The sequence below is a fragment of the Nerophis ophidion genome, linkage group LG03, assembly GCF_033978795.1.
Source record: "Nerophis ophidion isolate RoL-2023_Sa linkage group LG03, RoL_Noph_v1.0, whole genome shotgun sequence".
Classification (NCBI taxonomy): Eukaryota; Metazoa; Chordata; class Actinopteri; order Syngnathiformes; family Syngnathidae; genus Nerophis; species Nerophis ophidion.
Window position 1 is genome coordinate 60741034 of NC_084613.1, and position 21279 is coordinate 60762312.

Below are 21279 nucleotides of genomic sequence, written 5' to 3' on the forward strand. Positions count from 1 at the left end.
GCATGACTGCCAGCTAATCGATGCTAACATGCTATTTAGGCTACCTGTATGTACATTTGAACCTATATTTACATCCAGCGTTTCCCTCCACCCACACTTAATGCCAAACAAACACTTACCAATCGATGGATTTAAGTTGATCCAGTGTCACAAGATGCGGAACTTCCGATCGTTGGTCTGCACATTTTACCGGCGATGCTAAGGCAGACCTGGCCGAATAGCGTCAGTAGCTATTCGCTCAATAGCTTCAGTTTCTTCTTCAATTTCGTTTTCGCTATCTGCCTCCATACTCCAACCGTTCGTTTCAATACATGCGTAATCTGTTGAAACGCTTAAGCCGCTGAAATCCGAGTCTGAATCCAAGCTAATGTCACCATATCTTGCTGTGCTATCCGTATTGGCATCACTGAATGACATCACAGGAAAATGGACGATGACTTCACAGATAGCAAAAATCAGGCACTTTAAAGCTTTTTTTTAGGGATATTCCGGGATGGGTAAACATTTTGAAAAAAACTTCAAAAAATAAAATAAGCCACTGGGAACTGATTTTTATTGGTTTTAACCCTTCTGAAATTGTGATAATGTTCCCCTTTAAGTGTCTGTGTTGGTGTGGACGGCCTCAATTGAGTGTATGTACTCCACAGTGTTGTGTTTGTGTAAACAATAAAGGTCACCAATCTGACACAGAAATGTGCGCATCTCATTTATTTTCCTTCATAAGCAATTCACTAACAAATATTGATACAACACAAAAATTTTATTTTCCAAACTTTGGCCACGCTATGAACATCTTACGACCGCATGATAAAAAAGGATCACATTGTCGTTTCATTTGAGTAATTACAAAAGCATTTCCCTCTTTTGCAGGCATTTCGCTTGAAATAAAATACTTGGGTCGCTCTGTGTGTGTGTGTGTGTGTGTGTACGTGCGTGCGTGCGTGTGTGCGTGTGTGTGATGCAAAACATGTCAACAATAAATAATATTGTACAAAAAGGTCGACAGTCCACCACAAGGTCAAACGTTGAACAGATGTGATGGTGGGGAACAAGGACGAATCGTAGGAAGTAGAAAAAAAGCTGATCATCTATACATTGACACAAGCAAAAGAACAAAGTATATTTCCTTTTGTACAAATAAGGGAGCGTCACGGTCGTAACTGTACAGATTATACAAGCAAGAATTAAGGCAATTTCTCTGTTGTTTATGACGAAACATTTCATGATTTCGACTACCTTGGAGGGGTTGGTTGTCATTGCAATACAGGTGATGGTCAAATACTAAAGATTTGTCATAAAGATGACACTTGTATGCCTTCAGCGTCACAATGGTGGACAGTACTGCCTAGATTCGCACCTGCAGGGCTAACTATACAAATGAAAGGTGACAAACAAAAGTACAATGACACATTTCATCACTAATAATGTGCATAACTCATTTGCTTTCCTGTTTAGATGGATATTGAGCTGCCTCTGCTGAGCTCAGCATAAATATTGCAGACCAGGGTGCAATTTATCTACATTTAGGCACAGCCATATGTTCTCTCTTTTTTTTATTTTATTTTTTTAAGATTTGCTATGCTACTGCAGAACCTCCTACATCTCATTCGCCTAATTGTGATGTGAAATGTATGGCAACTTTCCTCCCGGCACTATCTCTCTGTCTCCTCCTATCTATATTTGTCTAACTCTCCATCAAAGGGCTATAATGAGAGTTTGACACTGGAACAGACTAATTCCATTTGTTATTTACTTGAAAACACAGGATGTTGGACCTTAGCGTGTCCTTTTGCTGAGGGTGTTTCCCCATGTGTACTGTGTGTTACACCCCAAGGCCTTAGAGGTTTGACAATGTCAGGGGTCACCAACGCGGTGCCCGCGGGACCAGATGAGTCGCCCGCTGGCCTGTTCTAAAAATAGCTCAAATAGCAGCACTTACCAGTGAGCTACCTCTATTTTTAAATTTTTATTTATCTACTAGCAAGCTGGTTTTGCTTTGTTTGACATTTTTAATTCTAAGAGAGACAAAACTCAAATAGAATTTGAAAATCCAAGAAAATATTTTAAAGACTTGGTCTTTACTTGTAAAAATAAATTAATGTATTTTTTTTTACTTTTTCTTATAACTTTCAGAAAGAACATTTTAGAGAAGAAATACAACCTTAAAAATGATTTTAGGATTTTTAAACATATATACCATTTTACCTTTTAAATTCCTTCCTCTTCTTTCCTGACAATTTAAATCAATGTTCAAGTCAACATTTTTTTTTATTGTAAGGAATAATAAATACATTTTAATTTAATTCTTAATTTTAGCTTCTGTTTTTTTGATGAAGAATATTTGTGAAATATTTCTTCAAACTTGTTATGATTAAAATTCTAAAAAATTATTCTGGCAAATCTAGAACATCTGTAGAATCAAATTGAAATCTTATTTCATAGTCTAATAATGATTTGTCTTTGTTAGAAATATAGCTTGGTCTAATTCGTTACATATTCTAACAAAGTGAAGATTGGATTTTAACCTATTTTAAACATGTCATCAAAATTTTTAAATTAATTTTAATCAGGAAAAATTACTAATGATGTTCCATAAATTATTTTTTTTATTTTTTCAAAAAGATTCGAATTAGCTAGTTTTTCTCTTAAATTTTTTCGTTTGAATTTTAAAGAGTCGAAATTAAAGATAAACTATGTTTCAAAATTTTATTTACATTATTTTTGTATTTCCCTCTTTTAAACCGTTCAATTAAGTGTTTTTTTCATCATTAATTCTCTACAAAAAAACCTTCCGTAAAAGGAAAAAAAATGTACGACGGAATGACAGATAGAAATACCCATTTTTTTTTTTTTATATATATATATATAGTTATTTATCAAAGGTAAATTGAGCAAATTGGCTATTTCTGGCAATTTATTTAAGTGTGTATCAATCTGGTAGCCCTTCACATTAATCAGTACCCAAGAAGTAGCTCTTGCTTTCAAAAAGGTTGGTGACCCCTGAACTATACACACTGCATGCGGGAAGTATTCGGGATGCCTATTTTTTTCCACATTTTTGTAATGTTACAGCCTTATTCCAAAATGGAATAAATTGATAATAATCCTCAAAATAAAAAAATCACATTGCCATTATGTCATTTATTCCATTTGGGAAAAAATATGTAACGTACAAAATGTGGAAAAAGTGAAGCACTGCGAATACTTTCCAGATGCACTGTATATTATTACAAAACCCAAAACCAGTTAAGTTGGCACGTTGTGTAAATCATAAATAAAAACAGAATACAATGATTTGCAAATTCTTTTCAACTTATATTCAATTGAATAGACTGCAAAGACAAGATATTTAAAATTCATACTGAGAAACTTTTTTTTTTTTGTAAATAATCATTGACATGGCATCATCACATTGCCAAAAAGTTGGCACAGGTGCATTTTTACCACTGTGTTACATGGCCTTTCCTTTGAACAACACTTAGTAAACGTTTGGGAATTTAGGAGACCGATTTTTGAAGCTATTCAGGTGGAATTATTTTCTGTTCTTGCTTGATGTACATCTTAAGTTGTTCAACAGACCTGGGTCTCTGTTGTCGTATTTTACGCTTCACATTGCAACACACATTTTTAATGGGAGACAGGTTTGGACTACAGGCAGGCCAGTCTAGTACCCACACTCTTTTACCATGAAGCCACGTTGATGTAAGACGTGACTTGGCATTATCTTGCTAAAATAAGCAGGGGTGTCCATGATAACGATGCTTGGATGGCAACATTAATGGTGCCTTCACAGATGTGTAAGTTACCCATGCCTTGGGCACTAATACCATCACGAGACTTGCTTTTGAACTTTGCGCCTATAAAAATTCGGATGGTTGTTTTCCTCTTTGGTCCGAAGGACACCTTGTCCACAGTTTCCAAATTTTTTTTAAAATGTGGACTCGTCAGACCACAGATACTTTTCCACTTTGCATCAGTCCATTTTAGATGAGCTTGGGCCAAGCGAAGCCGGTGGAGTTTCTGGGTGTTGTTGATAAATGGCTTTCACTTTTAATAGTAGAGTTTATGTAGCGACAAACTTTAGTTACTAGGAGGGGTTTTCTGAAGTATTCCTGAGCCCATGTGGTGATATACTTTATACACTGATGTCAGTTTTTGAGGGATCGAAGGTCACAGGCATTCAATGTTGGTTTTCAGCCTTGCTGCTTACATGCAGTGATTTCTCCAGATTCTCTGAAACTTTTGATGATATTACGGACCGTAGATGGTGAAATCCCTAAATTTCTTGCAATTGCACTTTGAGAAATGTTGTTCTTAAACTGTTGGACAATTTTCTCACGCATTTGTTGACAAAGTGGTGACCCTCGCCCCATCCTTGTTTGTGAATGACTGAGCATTTCATGGAAGCTGTTTTTATACCTAATCCTGGCACCCACCTGTTCCTAATTAGCCTGTTTACCTGTGGGATGTTCCAAATAAGTGTTTGATGAGCATTGCTTAACTTTCTCAGTCTTTTTTGCTGGGTGTGCCAGCTTTTTTGAAACATGTTGCAGGCATCAAATTCCGAATGACCTTAAAAATAACAACGTTTTCCAGTTCGAACGTTAAGTATCTTGTCTTTGCAGTCTATTCAATTTAATATAGGTTGAAAAGGATTTGCAAATCATTGTATTCTGTTTTTATTTACGATTTACACAACGTGCCAATTTCACTGGTTTTGTATTTTGTACATTATAGAATTGGGCATCCGACTACATTTCTGTGATCACATATACTATATTGATTACAGTATATATTTATCAGATTAATTTTGCGAAAAAAAAAAGGGGAATTGAACGCATTTTAATTTAATTCCCCAAAGCTGATGGCATGTAGTTCTTCTTTATATTATAAACAAGATGAGACTGGCCCTCTAGTGCCTCTGCTGGTTGCAGCCAAGCAGTGCATCTACTCTGTCTAATTTGCAGCAAGACTCAATTCATCCATCCATCAATTTTCTACCGCTTATTCCCTTTTGGGGTTGCGGGGGGCACTGGCGCCTATCTCAGCTACAATCGGGCAGAAGGCGGTGTACACCCTGGACAAGTTGCCACCTCATCGCAGGGCCAACACAGATAGACAGACAATCCATCGAACACAATTGATACATTCTTAGCGAGTAATTATTGGCTTAATGCTGGAGAGTCCTAACTTTCCTCTGGGTCATATATAATTGAATAGCAGTTAATAAGCGTCAGGACGAAAAAGTATTCAGGATTTAAGCAGATTATATTTAAAAAAATACTGGATTCATATTGTTTTCTACTTTTTTGCACAAATCTCTCAATCGACTTTACATCTAAATAAAAACAGCTAATGTTTTATTATTATTATTATTATTATTATTATTATTATTATATTCTAACCTTTGAAATCCCCATTTGATTTTATATAGATTTTTTTTATTTTGAAAATGGCATACAAAAACTTAACGTAACCCTAAACCAAAAAATTAAACAATACATCAAAATGTGTTTTATTACTAATATTATGTATCATACCCCATTCCTTTAACATTTACTGTATGGAAGATAACTAACTGTATGCAATTTTTAAAAAAGAAAAAAAAAAATAGTTCAAATGGGCATTTCAATGATTTTAAAAAACATAACACGTTTTTCTATTTTCATCTATGACTGAAGTTGATTAAAATATTTGAGAAAAAAAAGTACTACTCAGTTGGGCTAAATTTATTTTACAGTGTAGGGTTGACATCTGGAAGAATTTGAAATAAAAATATCAAATTTATTGATAATAACTTGTATTTCCATAATGCACTTTTCATTTAATTGGACATAAAAAAAACCCTCCTTAGGAAAAAAATTATTCCACTCGGAGCAACACAACTTAAATTATGTTAAAAAATTAAGTAAAAAAATTCATTGAAAGAACATCAAAGTCCCCAATATACTCTAAGGGTTCTTGAAGAAACATTTTATGTCATTATTAATTATTGGTATCAACATTTCAGCTTTTTTCTGTACATTGCCCTTATTTGCTCTATATTTTTTCTGTTGCGTTTAATTGTATTTGTACAATGTGCCATGGCTGCACTTTAGCGAAGGTGTCCCGACACATATTTTACCGACATTGGACCCTTGAGTACTGGCTGATACCGATATTGATCCGATACGATATCAGCACAAATATTACACTTATTATTATTATTATTATTATTTTGCAGCGTTTAATGTTGTAAAAAGCTTGATCAAGTAAAACTAGTCAAACAGAGAACAATGGTAGGTATAAAAACACTAATCTATTTAATATAATCCTTCTGGAATGGATTCATACTGTCTTTAGGTTTAAATAGAGTGGTCATTTGTTTTTTGGCAACACCTGGTGGCCACATACATTTGTTAAATTAAACTCAAATTAAATGATGCAAACACATTTGTTATTGGAGACTTTCTAATACACTTCTGCCTTAGAGACGTATCTGTAAGTAATATGCAACTATAATTATTTTAAATGTGTTTGAATGGACAAATGTGTTTAAGACTGCAACATTTTTCAATTAAGGTCACTTAATACGTTGTGTTTAGCTTGTGTGCTAGCTCCGAGCAGGGATATTCAACTCAGTTGTTTTGGGGGCCACATTCCGGAGCGCTAAGGGCCGGGGGCCCAGACTTCTTCCTTCACTATTAGTTTTTTGTATATTCCAATCCTCTCCAGTAGACTATTGATTTTGTGGATGGATGTTTCTATTCATTCAGGTCATTCTGTTCTCAGGGCATTCAATCAATCACAACTGGACTGTTTGGTTTGTCTAAGAAGACGTTTCACCTCTCGTCCGAGTAAGCTTCATCAGTTCATGCTCATAGACTTGGATTGGTCGGATCTAGTCTTAGATTGGTCAAATTCTAGTCTAGATTTGGTCAATTTTTTTTGTCAGTTACAGGAGCGCTCTGCTGTTTTTAAGGACTTTCTGCAAAAAAGCTAGTCAAAGACAACATTTGCCTACAGCCAACATTATCTACGAAGCAAACTATAACCTGCTACCCGAGAATGTTCAACAATTCTTTGCAACAAAAGAGGAGAAATATCACTTTAGGCAGAAATATAATTTAAAACATTTGTTTGCACGTACAACAGTTAAAACCTTTAGCATCAGACAGTGTAATAATACAATCCAATTAAAGAAGCTGATAATACAAAGGAGAAGAATTATGATAAACGTCATTAATTTATTGAAAATGAAATATTATTAATCTCAATAAGCAAATCATAACTGATTTAACAACTTATGAGAAGAACTGATGTACAAACCCTGTTTCCACATGAGTCTAGAAATTGTGTTAGATGTAAATATAAACGGAATACAATGATTAGCAAATCCTTTTCAACCCATATTCAGTTTAATGCACTACAAAGACAAGATATTTCATGTTCAAACTCATAAACTTTATTTTTTTTGCAAATAATATTAACTTAGAATTTCATGGCTGCAACATGTGCCAAAGTAGTTGGGAAAGGGCATGTTCACCACTGTGTTACATCACCTTTTCTTTTACCAACACTCAATAAACGTTTGGGAACTGAAGAAACTAATTGTTGAAGCTTTGAAAGTGGAATTCTTTCCCATTCTTGTTCTATGTAGAGCTTTAGTCATTCAACAGTCCGGGGTCTCCGCTGTCGTATTTTACGCTTCATTATGCGCCACACATTTTCGATGGGAGACAGGTCTGGACTGCAGATGGCCCAGGAAAGTACCCGCACTCTTTTTTTACGAAGCCACACTGTTGTCACACATGCTAAATGTGGCTTGGCATTGTATTGCTGAAATAAGCAGGGGCATCCATGAAAGGGACGGCGCTTAGATGGCAGCATATTTTGTTCCAAAACCTGTCTGTACCGTTCAGCATTAATGGTGCCTTCACAGATGTGTAAGTTACCCATGCCTTGGGCACTAATGCACTCCCATACCATTACAGATGCTGGCTTTTGAACTTTGCGTCAATAACAGTCCGGATGGTTCGCTTCCCCTTTGGTCCGGATGACACAATGTCGAATATTTCCAAAAACAATTTGAAATGTGGACTCGTCAGACCACAGAACACTTTTCCACTTTGCATCAGTCCATCTTTGATGATCTCGGCGGCGTTTCTGGATGTTGTTGAAAGATGGCTTTCGCTTTGCATAGTAGAGCTTTAACTTGCACTTACAAATGTAGCGACAAACTGCATTTAGTGACAGTGGTTTTCTGAAGTGTTCCTGAGCCCATGTGGTGATATCCTTCAGAGATTGATATCGGTTTTTGATACAGTGCGGGTCTGAGGGATCGAAGGTCACGGTCATTCAATGTTGGTTTCCGGCCATGCCGCTTACGTGGAGTGATTTCTCCAGATTATCTGAACCTTTTGATGATATTATGGACCGTATATGTTGAAATCCCTAAATTTATTGCAATTGCACTTTGAGAAACGTTGTTCTTAAACTGTTTGACTATTTGCTCACACAGTTGTGGACAAAGGGGTGTACCTCGCCCCATCCTTTCTTGTGAAAGACTGAACATTTTTTAGGAAGCTGTTTTTGTACCCAATCATGGCACACACCTGTTCCCAATTACCCTGCACACCTGTGGGATGTTCCAAATAAGTGTTTGATGAGCATTCCTCAACTTTATCAGTATTTATTGCCACCTTTCCCAACTTCTTTGTCACATGTTGCTGGCATCAAATTCTAAAGGTAATGATTATGTGCACACAAAAAAAATGTTAATCAGTTTGAACATCGAAAATGTTGTCTTTGTAGCATATTCAACTGAATATGGGTTGAAAAGGATTTGCAAATCATTGTATTCCGTTTATATTTACACCTAACACAATTTCCCAACTCATATGGAAACGAGGTTTGTATTTAGAACACGTTGATGTAATTGTGTACAAATTGAGAACAGAATGTATGTGTTTGTAATTGCTATGCATGAAGATTAAATAATACTTGCTTGCTTCTACTCCTTTTTGGATATGTTGGAAAGAAAATATGTAAAATCGATTAAACTGATTTGCAGAAGTAAACACGCTGCAGGACTGCTTGAGGTTGGAAAAAATATCGATTCCTCGATGCATCACCATTAGTAACTGGACCATTCTGACTCTATGGACAAATGTCCAAATATCAATTATTTGCGTATGTTCAATAAAGTAATACAGATGGTTCTAAAATACAGATTTAGCTTGAATGTGAAGTAGTGAAACCAGAAAAGAACAAACGCTGTGTACACTTCGACAGAAGCCTAACTGGAACTGCATCATAACCGAAAGTAACCAAATAGGAGGATATTTGCGAGTCGATTATTAAGTCAGGAGTGACAATAATAACCATACGGCAACACTTACAGCCATAGATAAAAATGAGAATATGGACAACAAATGTCTTTAAGTCGCAAATTTACTGTATGACGATTGAAGGCAAAGTGTCTGAACATTCTGTGGTCTTGGAAGGTAAGAACATTAAAACAGCGATAAGCACACACATCCAAAAACCAGGAATGTCGTAGTAGCCAAAGAAGGAGCCTTCAAGAGCTATTATTATAAAATTAAATATCCATCTTTCCATTTTCTACCGCTTGTTCCGTTCAGGGTCGCGAATAATAAATGAAAATATATAGTAAAATAACATAATAATGGGGCAGCATGGTGGCACAGGGGTTAGTGCGTGTGCCTAAAAAATATGAAGGTCCTGAGTAGTTCTGGGTTTGATCCTGCGCTCGGGATCTTTCTGTGTGGAGTTTGCATGTTCTCCCCGTGACTGCGTGGGTTCCCTCCGGGTACTCCGGCTTCCTCCCACTTCCAAAAACATGCACCTGGGGATAGGTTGATTGGCAACACTAAATGGTCCCTAGTGTGTGAATGTTGTCTGTCTATCTGTGTTGGCCCTGCGATAAGGGGGCGACTTGTCCAGGGTGTACGCCGCCTTCCGCCCGATTGTAGCTGAGATAGGCTACAGCACCCCCCGCGACCCCAAAAGGGACAAGCGGTAGAAAATGGATGGATGGATGGAACATAATAACGAAGGACCATAAGTAATCGATTTATAATGTAATCGTAGCCCCTGAATCTTAATTGTAATCGAATCATGAGGTTCCAAAGGATTCCCACCTGTAAATAAAGCATATCTGGAATGTTTTTTGTTTTTCTGGCTGATATCGCACCAATATCAATTTTAGATCGGAAACCCCCGACACTTTAGACACCCCTACATTAACCGGTGTATCATCATGTTTGTGATGTTCACCGTAAGTATTTCTTAAATCTCGTGTACAGAGGGGGATACCGACCTGACAGTATCTTTATTGCAAAGGTCCATTTTGTGATTAAAGTCATTCTCCTTCCTTGTCGCAACCTTATCCTGGCAGCACCAATAATGATCGATGTGCATGCCATGTACAGCGAGAACATCTTTACTATGTGTCCGTCTTCTTCCCCTGGACATGTGGCTTAATACAGTAAACACAGATTGTATTCTTCGGAACTATCAAGTGAATTGATCATTAGTGCAAGGTGTAATGTGAAAAGCAGTAATTGTACCCTGATCCTTCTGCAAAAGTGGGCAAAAATTCCCTTTTCATTTTAAATCTGCTAGTGACACCATGGGCCTGATTTACTTAAGGTTTGTGTGTACTAAAACATGTGCAAACCTGATAGCACACGCAAAGCTGATCTACTAAACGTGTGCAAAGTGGACTGTGTCTGTTAATTAAGCAGAATATCCATTTGGCGTCTCTGTTTTCATTAATATGCAAAATATATGCTGATTAGCAGTGGGAGGGGAAATGCAAATATAATTATCAAAATATTATTTATATGAAAAAAACGTCTTTTTTTCCATATAAAAACGTGTTTTTGCGTCAAGCCTTGCTCCAATGAACGCACTTTTGGCGGTAATACAAAAAAAGTGTTTTCATCGTAGAGCCACAGCTGGAGTCAGGACTGCTGGTTTCTGAAATGCCCATAAAAAGTGGTAGATGTTTCCTGCATGTTTGAAAACATAGCAAAATGCCGCAGGTATGGAGGAGCACGATAACATGAGTGTGCAGTAAATGAGAGAGTCTCCGTGGGGAAAGCCCCGTAGTACACGCAAACATCCTCATTTAAATACAGCACCACTTTTAAATTGCACACAGTGTTAGTCGACCACACGCGACACACTAATTAATAGCACACGTTTCTTTTTATACAAACCCCGCTTCCATATGAGTGGGGAAATTGTGTTAGATGTAAATATAAACTGAATACAATGATTTTCAAATCATTTTCAACCCATATTCAATTGAATGCACTACAAAGACAAAATATTTGATGTTCAAACTCATAAAATAGATTTTTTTTGCAAATAATAATTAACGTGCCTAAGTAGTTGGGAAAGGGCATGTTCACCAATGTGTTACATCACTTTTTCCTTTAACAACACTCAATAAACGTTTGGAAACTGAGGAAACTAATTATTGAAGCTTTGAAAGTGGAATTCTTTCCCATTCTTGTTTTATGTAGAGCTTCAGTCGTTCAACAGTGCAGGCTCCCTGCTGTCGTATTTTACGCTTCATAATGCGCCACACATTTTCAATGGGAGACAGGTCTGGACTGCAGGCGGGCCATGAAAGTACCCGCCTCTTCTTTTACGAAGCCACGCTGTTGTAACACTTGTCTTGTTGAAATAAGCAGGGGCGTCCATGGTAACGTTTCTTGGGTGACAACATATCTTGCTCCAAAACCTGTATGGACCTTTCAGCATTAATAGTGCCTTCAGAGATGTGTAAGTTACCCATGCCTTGGGCACTAATGCAACCCCATACCATCACAGATGCTGGCTTCTGAACTTTGTGCCTATAACAATCCGAATGGTTATTTTCCTTTTTGTTCTGGAGGACACCACATCCTCTGTTTCCAAATATAATTCGAAATGTGGACTCGTCAGACCACAGAACACCTTTCCACTTTGCATCAGTCCATCTTAGGTGAGCTCGGGCCCAGCGAAGCCAGCGCCGTTTCAGGATTTTGTTGATAAATGGGTTTGGCTTTGCAAAGTACAGTTTTAACTTGCACTTACAGATGTAGCGTCCAACTGTAGTTACTAACAGTGGTTTTATGAAGTGTTCCTGAGTCCATGTGGTGATATCCTTTATATACTGATGTTGGTTTTTGATCTAGTACTGCCTGTGGGATCAAAAGTCCCTAATATCATCGCTTACGTGTAGTGATTTCTCCAGATTCTCTGAACTTTTTGGTGATTTTACGGACCGTAGATGGTAAAATACCTAAATTCCTTGCAACAGCTCGTTGAGAAATGTTGTTCTAAAACTGTTCGCCAATTTGCTTACAAATTGGTGACCCTCGCTCCATCCTTGTTTGTGAATTACTTAGCATTTCATGGAAGCTGCTTTATTAACCCATCATGGCACCCAACTGTTCCCAATTAGCCTGCAAACCTGTGGGATGTTCCATATAAGTGTTTGATGAGCATTCCTCAACTTTATCAGTATTTATTGCCACCTTTCCCAAATTATGTGTCACATGTTGGTGGCATCAAATTCTGAAGTTAATGATTATTTGCAAAAAAAAAATGTTTATAAGTTTGAACACTGGCCGTGCGATGAGGTGGCGACTTGTCCAGGGTGTACCCCGCCTTCCGCCCGATTGTAGCTGAGATAGGTGCCAGCGCCCCCCGCGACCCCAAAAGGGAATAAGCGGTAGAAAATGGATGGATGGATATAAGTCTGAACATCAAATATGTTGTTTTTGTAGCACATTCAACTGAATATGGGTTGAAAATGATTTGCAAATCATTGTATTCCGTTTATATTTACATCTAACACAACTTCCCAACTCATATGGAAATGGGGTTTGTAGATTGCACACGCTTTGCGTGTGGTATCTGGATCTTAGTAAATCAGGTCCCATGTCTTCTCGTCAAACCATGGAACTTTTTAATAAACCAGCAGTAGACAAATATGTTTGAATGTTTGCAACATGACCATTTGTGTAAGCGCTTGAAAATACAGTAAGGGTGTTTTTCCTGGTATTGGCTTTGACTGGAGGGGAGTGAAACAAGGCAAGAACATACTGCTAAGTGAAAGCAAAACAAAGCTTAATGCTTGACAAACAGGCAACAGATGTAGTTGTACTCTGCAATCTTACAATCGTGCTTGCACGTACTCTACTGCACCGTACTGTACTGTATTGTATTGTGCCTCCCTCACACATCCCACACACAAACAAGAAGTTTAGTGCATTTACCACATGAGGACGCACTCAACTGATGTGCGACTAAATGGTCAATGGCAAACATGGAGGTGAACAAGGCTCACCCATGACAGCTGCAACGGGAACAAAAAGTGTCATAAAGCAATATGTCACACAAATAAGTGCTTTTTCTTTTGGCAACATAATTCTAAATTTCCCACACACCATACACGTCAACATATAAGCACAATGTGCTCTAAAGTGTAAACAAAATACTGCCGAGGTGACTGTTTTTAAAAGCCTTCTGAAATTAGATTTTCTTATTTAAACGGGGATAGCAGGTCAATTCTATGTGTCATACTTAATCATTTCGTGATATTGCCATATTTTTGCTGAAAGGATTTAGTAGAGAACATCGACGATAAAGTTCGCAACTTTTGGTCGCTAATAAAAAGGCCTTGCCTGTACCGGAAGTAGCAGACGATGTGCGCGTGACGTCACTGGTTGTAGGGCTCCTCACATCTTCACATTGTTTACAATCACAGCCACCAGCAGCTAAAGTGATTCGGACCAAGAAAGCGACAATTTCCCCATTAATTTGAGCGAGGATGAACGATTTGTGGATGAGGATAGTGAGAGTGAAGGACTAGGAAAAAAAAATAAAGTAAAAAAAAAAAGAAACAAAAAAAGGTGAGGGCAGTGGGAGCAATTCAGATGTTATTAGACACATTTACTAGGATAATTCTGGAAAATTCCTTATCTGCTTATTGTGTTACTAGTGTTTTAGTGAGATTATATGGTACCTGAAAGTCGGAGGGGTGTGGCCACGGGTGTGGTGACCGCCAGTGTCTCTGAGGGAAGCCACGCAGCTGCAGGAGGACGCAAGCTCCGCTCATGTCTACGGAAAGGGCCGACTTATTACCACAGTTTTCTCACCGAAACCTGCCGGTTGACATGTGGTCGGGATCCATGTTCGATTGACCGCTCTGTTCCATAGTTAAGCTTCACCTTCGGGAATTTTAAACAAGGAAACACTGTGTGTTTGTGTTGCTAAAGGCAGCTGCAATACACCATCTTTCTTCTTTGACTTTTCCATTATTCATCCATCCATCCATTTTCTACCGCTTATTCCCTTTCGGGGTCGCGGGGGGCGCTGGCGCCTATCTCAGCTACATTCGGGCGGAAGGCAGGGTACACCCTGGACGAGTCGCCACCTCATCGCAGGGCCAACACAGATAGACAGACAACATTCACACTCACATTCACACACTAGGGCCCATTTAGTGTTGCCAATCAACCTATCCCCAGGTGCATGTCTTTGGAAGTGGGAGGAAGCCGGAGTACCCGGAGGGAACCCACGCATTCACGGGGAGAACATGCAAACTCCACACAGAAAGATCCCGAGCCTGGATTTGAACCCAGGACTGCAGGAACTTCGTAATGTGAGGCAGACGCACTAACCCCTCTGCCAATTGAACAAATTGCAAAAGATTCAGCAACACAGATGTCCAGAATACTGTGTAATTATGCAATCAAAGCAGACTACTTATAGCTTTGATTGGGCTGGAAAATAATGTGCGCTACAACCGGTGACGTCAAACGCACGCATCATCATACACGTCATCATTCCGCGACGTTTTCAACACGACATTTTGCGAGAAATTTAAAATTGCAATTTAGTGAACTAAAAAGGCCGTATTGGCATGTGTTGCAATGTTAATATTTCATCATTGATATATAAACTATCAGACTGCGTGGTCGGTAGTAGTGGGTTTCAGTCGGCCTTTTGCAACAGAAAAGGGATTTATGTCACAGTCGAAAAACATGTCAAAAAGGAATCAACTGGTTATTTTCATTACTGGCAAATAAGGACTTGGGTAACATCAGTGTGTGTTTATTTTTGGTGTATGTGTGTTGTTTTACCAATTGTTCTTGAAGGCCCCCTAGGGATTTTTTTTTTCTGGCTCAAAGTGCCCTGTGACAGGTACATCACAGCTCATGTATTATAGAAGAGACTGAGGAGCAATCTGCAGTGGAATATCGCCATTAGAACATGCCTTCACAGTTGTCAAACAGCAGGGGGCGTTGGGGGTTCATTCCAATTCCAATCCAGTCAAATTCAAGACAAAACACATGAGAGTCACCGGGAGGTTGGTCAGTATCGCTGGCCATTTTTTCTTTTCAGGAATGGCAATTGAAAAAGGAAACATTCTTTTTTTTCTTGGTGTAGAAAAGCATTTCGTTGATCTAAAAAATACATTTTGTTTCATATCTTATGGAAGAAAAATGAAAATCTCCAGTCAGCAAAAATGATAAAATTGACCAAAAACATGTTTTGAACCGGAACCGAAAGTTGCTACTTAAAGTTGAGACTGCAAACTGGCCTGCAGGACCCTGCTGTAATGTTCTGGTGCATGTCTGGACCCCGGGATGGAGAGACGGCAGGCAAGGACATGAAATAACCCCTTTTTATTGGAAAAGACACAAGTAACTGAAAACAAACAAAGACGTGAAGACCAGACCAAAGGAGTGGTGGTAATGTAGGTAAATAGGAAGTAGAGTGAAAAATAAGAGCAGTGGAGAAGAAATAATAAAAATATAGGGCTCTAATGATAAATGTCATGTGAGATCATGACGTCTGCGTCAGAAAGACAGATCATCAAAAATACAGAGCTGTCAAAAATACAGAGTAAACTCGTGATTAATCACAAAATATTATTAATTATGTATATACGCAGATTGATAACGCAATTTATTTTGAGTGTACATGCTCCCTTACCTTAACTGTATGGAGCCAAAACACTGCCAGTAAGATTTGCTAAAAAAAAATGTTTTAATAGGCTACGATGAGGTGGCAACTTGTCCAGGGTGTACACCGCCTTCCGCCCAATTGTAACTGAAATATGCGCGCCAGCGCCCCCCGCAACCCCAAAAGGGAATAAGCGGTAGATATGGATGGATGGATGGATGTTTTAATAGCACCAAAAAATGCTCTGACAACAAATAAATAAAAACATTGAAAAAAAACAAATATTTTAGGTAGCTATTTTTTGTATTATGAAATGTTTCTGATGCCAATATTTATATATTTGTAGACTCTTATTGTTTTGTGTGTTTTATAGGTTTTTATTTTGAACTTTTTTCACATTGATGCATGTAAAGCAACTAAATATATATGTATGTATGTATATATATATATATATATATATATATATATGTATGTATGTATGTATGTATGTATATATATATATACACACATATATATATATATATATATATGTAATAACATATATAAGTAATAACAGAAAAGTAGTTCACTATATTTTTTGTTGATAAAATGTTTATAAATCTGATGACAGCAACACACATAAGCCTCCTAAAAAAAGTAAAAAAAATAAATGTGCCTCATATTTTCATATTATGAAGCTTTTAAAAAAGTATAATTTGATTCACTGAGTCCACCCGTCTTCCTTTACAGTTTTTTACCTGCATGCCCAAATCTAGTAAAACTGCTTACGGGTTGTAAGCCTCGCCCACAGGCACCTGCCGCCCAACATCATACCACTGCCATTAATTTGAAAACGTAAAAGTGCACAAATATATGAATATTGGCAATGAAAACATGTCATGAAACAAAAAAAATACCCACCATGATAATGTCTTTTTTAATGTTTGTATATATTTGTTGCCGAGACTTGTTTTGGTATCAATACAACTTTTTCTACGATGTCATTTTTTTTTGTTACCAAATTTTACTGGCAGTGTTTTGGCTTCATATAACCGTGGATGGTTACTTGAAAGGCACAAACGTATTTTATTGATCAGGTCAACGCATATGTCAGTGCAAAGATGAGTGAGGGGACTCCAACAGGTGTGCTCGGTTGTAAATTTCACTTCAAAATAAACCCTGACTGGACTTAACATAACATTTTTAGCAATGTTTGAGCAAAACAACGATGAACATTCAAGTACAACATTACAAAAAAATGTTCCTGTATGACATTTTGTGTGAAAATACTCAGTTAATTTTTTCAAGTTCATTTGAAATATGCAAGCAAGTACTAACCTGTGATTACCGTAATCATTATTAATCCAAATTCAAAAGTGTGATTATTCTGCTAAAAAAAAAAAAAGATCCCTTGACGGCACTATTTTTATATAAAGTATTACAACACCACCCTCTTTTTCAGACAGGCCAGTCTGCAGTCTTGTCTTTGAATAGCAATTTCCGGTTCTGGTATCAGAATATAGAAAACATCTGTTTTTGGTCGGGTTTCTTTTGTTTCGGCTGACTGGTGGGTTTGTTTTATTGTATAAATTACCGTGGTACCTCAACTTAAAGAGTGTTTTATGATAAGAGATAAGAGTCTCTCGGATAATTCTTGTGAGTATAAGAGTATGAGATGAAAGTTAAAATTTGAGACTTAACTTTTTGCCATTTCAAGGCAAAAAGCAAGGTGCTTACATCCTCCATTACAGAGCTTCAGTACGCAAATGACAATGCTCTACTTGCTCATTCTGAGTTGGACCTCCAGAACATCATGGATGCTTTTGCCAGATTCTACCGACTCCTGGGACTTGACATTAACATAAAGAAGACTCAGATCCTGTACCAACCAGCCCCAGACACACCCTCCTGACCCCCCACAATTTATGTGAACAACAACATCTTGGAAAACTTGGAGCATTTCGCTTATCTTGGCAGTATTCTTTCAACAAGAGCTGTCATCGAAGCAGAGATCCACCACCGCATAGGTTGTGCCAGCGCAGCTTTTGCTAAGCTCAGGAAAAGAGTTTTTGAGAACCGGGTCATCCAGACCAACGTCAAGCTTACTGTTTATCAAGCTGTAGTTCTGTCCACTCTGCTCTACGGGGCTGATAGCTGGACCACCTACAGCAGACACCTGAAGGCTCTGGAGCAGTACCATCAGCGATGTCTGCGCTAGATCCTCAGGATCAGCTGGGAAGATAGGAACACCAACATTAGTGTTCTGAAGGAAGCTAACATGCCCAGCATCACCACAACCGTCATTCGGCACCAGCTGCGATGGACAGGCCATGTAATATGCATGCCAGACAATCGCCTTCCAAAACAAATGTTGTACGGACAACTGGTGGAAGGACGACACACCCAAGGAGGGCAGAAGAAGCGGTATAAAGATAACCTCAAAATCCACCAGAGAAAATGCTGCTTCAACCTCAACACCTGGGAGGAGGCTGCCCACCGGACGGTTCTGTGGACAAGGATGGTTCATGAAGGCACTGCACAATTAGAAAAGGACCTCCACCGTGCCGCGGAAACCAAGAGGCAACAAAGAAAGGAGAGATCCACTACCAAAAAAGCTCCTCAGACCACAACCACCACCACCACGACAATCACCCACACATGCCCCCACTGCAATAGAGTCTATGGATCACGGATCGGCCTCTACAGCCACCTGAGGACCCACAGATGACCAGACCCACCAACAGGAGGATTATCATACTCGCTTCGAGTGATCGTCGATGATGATGAGATGAAAGTGAAAATTTGAGTTCCAAGCATCCCAACAATTAGTTAGCGTAGCAAATGTCACAGTGAGCCTTGTAAGATCCATCCAAAACATCTAATCTTACTCGCTAGCATTTGCATGTAGCTTTTTATTTCATTAATAAAGAAATCATCAAAAACATGAATAAGTTAAAATAGGAATGAATCTAACGCTTAACAAGAACATTAAAATAATATCTAAACAGCAATAATGTATCCATAAAAATATAGAAAACCTGCTGATGGTGGGTTTAACAACAAAGCAGCTGGTAGGAGATACTGTAGGGGTCCGTTATAATTATTACATTATTTCATAAAACTACCATAGTTGTTTGTAGCACATTCAATTGTATTATTTTTATAAATACATCCAATCAAAAAATTACTTTTTCTTTTTAAAATCCATGCTACATTTTGGAATCGTGATGGGTTTTTCCAAAGACATGCACCCGGGGATAGGTTGATTGGCAACACCAAATTGGCCCTATTGTGTGAATGTGAGTGTGAATGTTGTCTGTCTATCTGTGTTGGCACTGTGATGAGGTAGCGACTTGTCCAGGGTGTACCCCGCCTTCCGCCCGTACGCAGCTATCTCGAACGGGACAAGCGGTAAAAAATGGATGGATGTTTTTTTTTTAAGTGATTTTAATTCCTTTCAATGGGAGACATTGATTTGAGATACACGTGTTTTGTGTTAAGAGCTCCGTCACAGAACAAGTTGAGCTCGTAAATTTGGATTGAACTTTCACAGTATCATGTTAGACCCGCTCGACATCCATTGCTTTCGGGTCCCCTAAAGGGGGTGGGGGGCGGGGGGGTTGCCCACATATGTGGTCCTCTCCAAGGTTTCTCATAGTCATCATTGTCACCGACGTTACACGTGTGTGAGTTTTCCTTGACCTTATATGGGCTCTACCGAGGATGTCATTGTAGTCTGTGTTGTGGTTTGTGCAGCCCTTTGAGACACTAGTGATTTAGGGCTATATAAATAATAATTGATTGATTGATCAATTTAGGTACCACTGTATAAAAAAAAAAAATCAAACAGTTTTCTTTTATAATTAGTTATTGCATTTCGACACAAAATAGTTTATTTTTCCACTTTTATTTTTTGTATTTCAAAATGAAATTCAGATAAACAAATTGTTTTTGGTTTCCAATTCCCATTCTCGAAATGAAAATTCAATGACTGAAACATACACTGACCAAGGTTGCACCATTCCACAGTGTATGATTGGCTGCATTAATAGGAAATATTACAAATATTTAGAAGGCTTGTTTTTTCATGTTTGCGGTTACCACACATCAGAATTGAAACTGCATATAAGGTTTCCAAGTGCACTTTTTTTTAGAAGGACCTAAAAGCGAGGGCAATATTTTATATTTTTGTCACTGCTGCACAGAAGTGTTGGACCACAAAGCAGTGTTTTGGAATATATACCAATCATCCTTGAACAAACCTCCAAACATTGTACTATAGTGCATTCAATATAAGAGACAATGGAGAGAGCATCTGCTTCAGATGGGATACGTTACTGTACATGGGGCCAGCGAGCAGTGATCACTGTATTGAGTCCTTCCATCCAAGAGGGCTGTTGTATAAGTTAAAGGCGATTTGTGATGCTGGTAGACTGGATGAGAGGATGTGTGCGTGTACCCAGTGTGGGTTGTGGTGTGGATGGCACAGCAGTCCTTGGAGCATCCATCTGTGAAAAAGAGTAGGAGGAGAACCAGTCAGTGGGTGAATTAAGAAAGCTCTCATCCACACTTTTTTAGGTGATCTATAAAATAATATACAGTAGCTCCTTATTGATGTATTCCATATATTGGTGAGTTTTTGGTGACAATATAATTTCGCTTGAATCAACATCCTGTACAGTAATAACATACAGTTGTACCTCGCCATACAAGTTAAACTGATTTTTTAGCTAAAAAAAAAACCTCCAACAGTGTTACCTCAACTAAAGAGCTGTCCCTCAGCTAATTGTTATGCTTTGAAGGCCTACTGAAACCCACTACTATCGACCACGCAGTCTGATAGTTTATATATCAATGATGAAATATTAACATTGCAACACATGCCAATACGGCCGGTTTAGTGTACTAAATTACAATTTAAAATTTCCCGCGGAGTTTTTTGTTAAAAACGTCGCGGAATGATGACGCGTGGGCGCGACGTCCCGGGTTGCATGGGACATATTAGCGCAGCACCATTTGCGGCTAAAAGTCGTCTCTTTTCATCGCGCAATTACACAGTATTAAGGACATCTGTGTTGCTGAATCTTTTGTAATTTGTTCAATTAGTAATGGAGAAGTCAAAGTAGAAAGATGGAGGTGGGAAGCTTTAGCCTTTAGGCACAAAAACACACAGAGGTGAAGCTTTACTGTGGATCAGAGCGGTCAAGCGAACATGGATCCCGACCACTTTCGGTGAAAAAATTGTGGTAAAAAGTCACCTCTCACCGGAGATCAGCTGAGCTTGCGCCGTCCATGCAGCTGCCGTCGACTTCCCTCAGAGACTGGCCT

At 38.4% G+C, this 21279-nt stretch overlaps 1 protein-coding gene across 3 annotated transcripts in view; it reads right to left on the minus strand.

Moving 5' to 3' along the window:
• Positions 1-741: 741 nt before the first annotated feature.
• sobpa (sine oculis binding protein homolog (Drosophila) a) overlaps positions 742-21279 on the minus strand; it is a 103949-nt gene continuing 83411 nt past the window's right edge. For all 3 annotated transcript variants that reach the window (XM_061895744.1, XM_061895743.1, XM_061895746.1), the window contains one exon: positions 742-20459. The gene's annotated coding sequence lies outside the window, so the exon portion shown is untranslated. The remainder of the gene's footprint in view (positions 20460-21279) is intronic.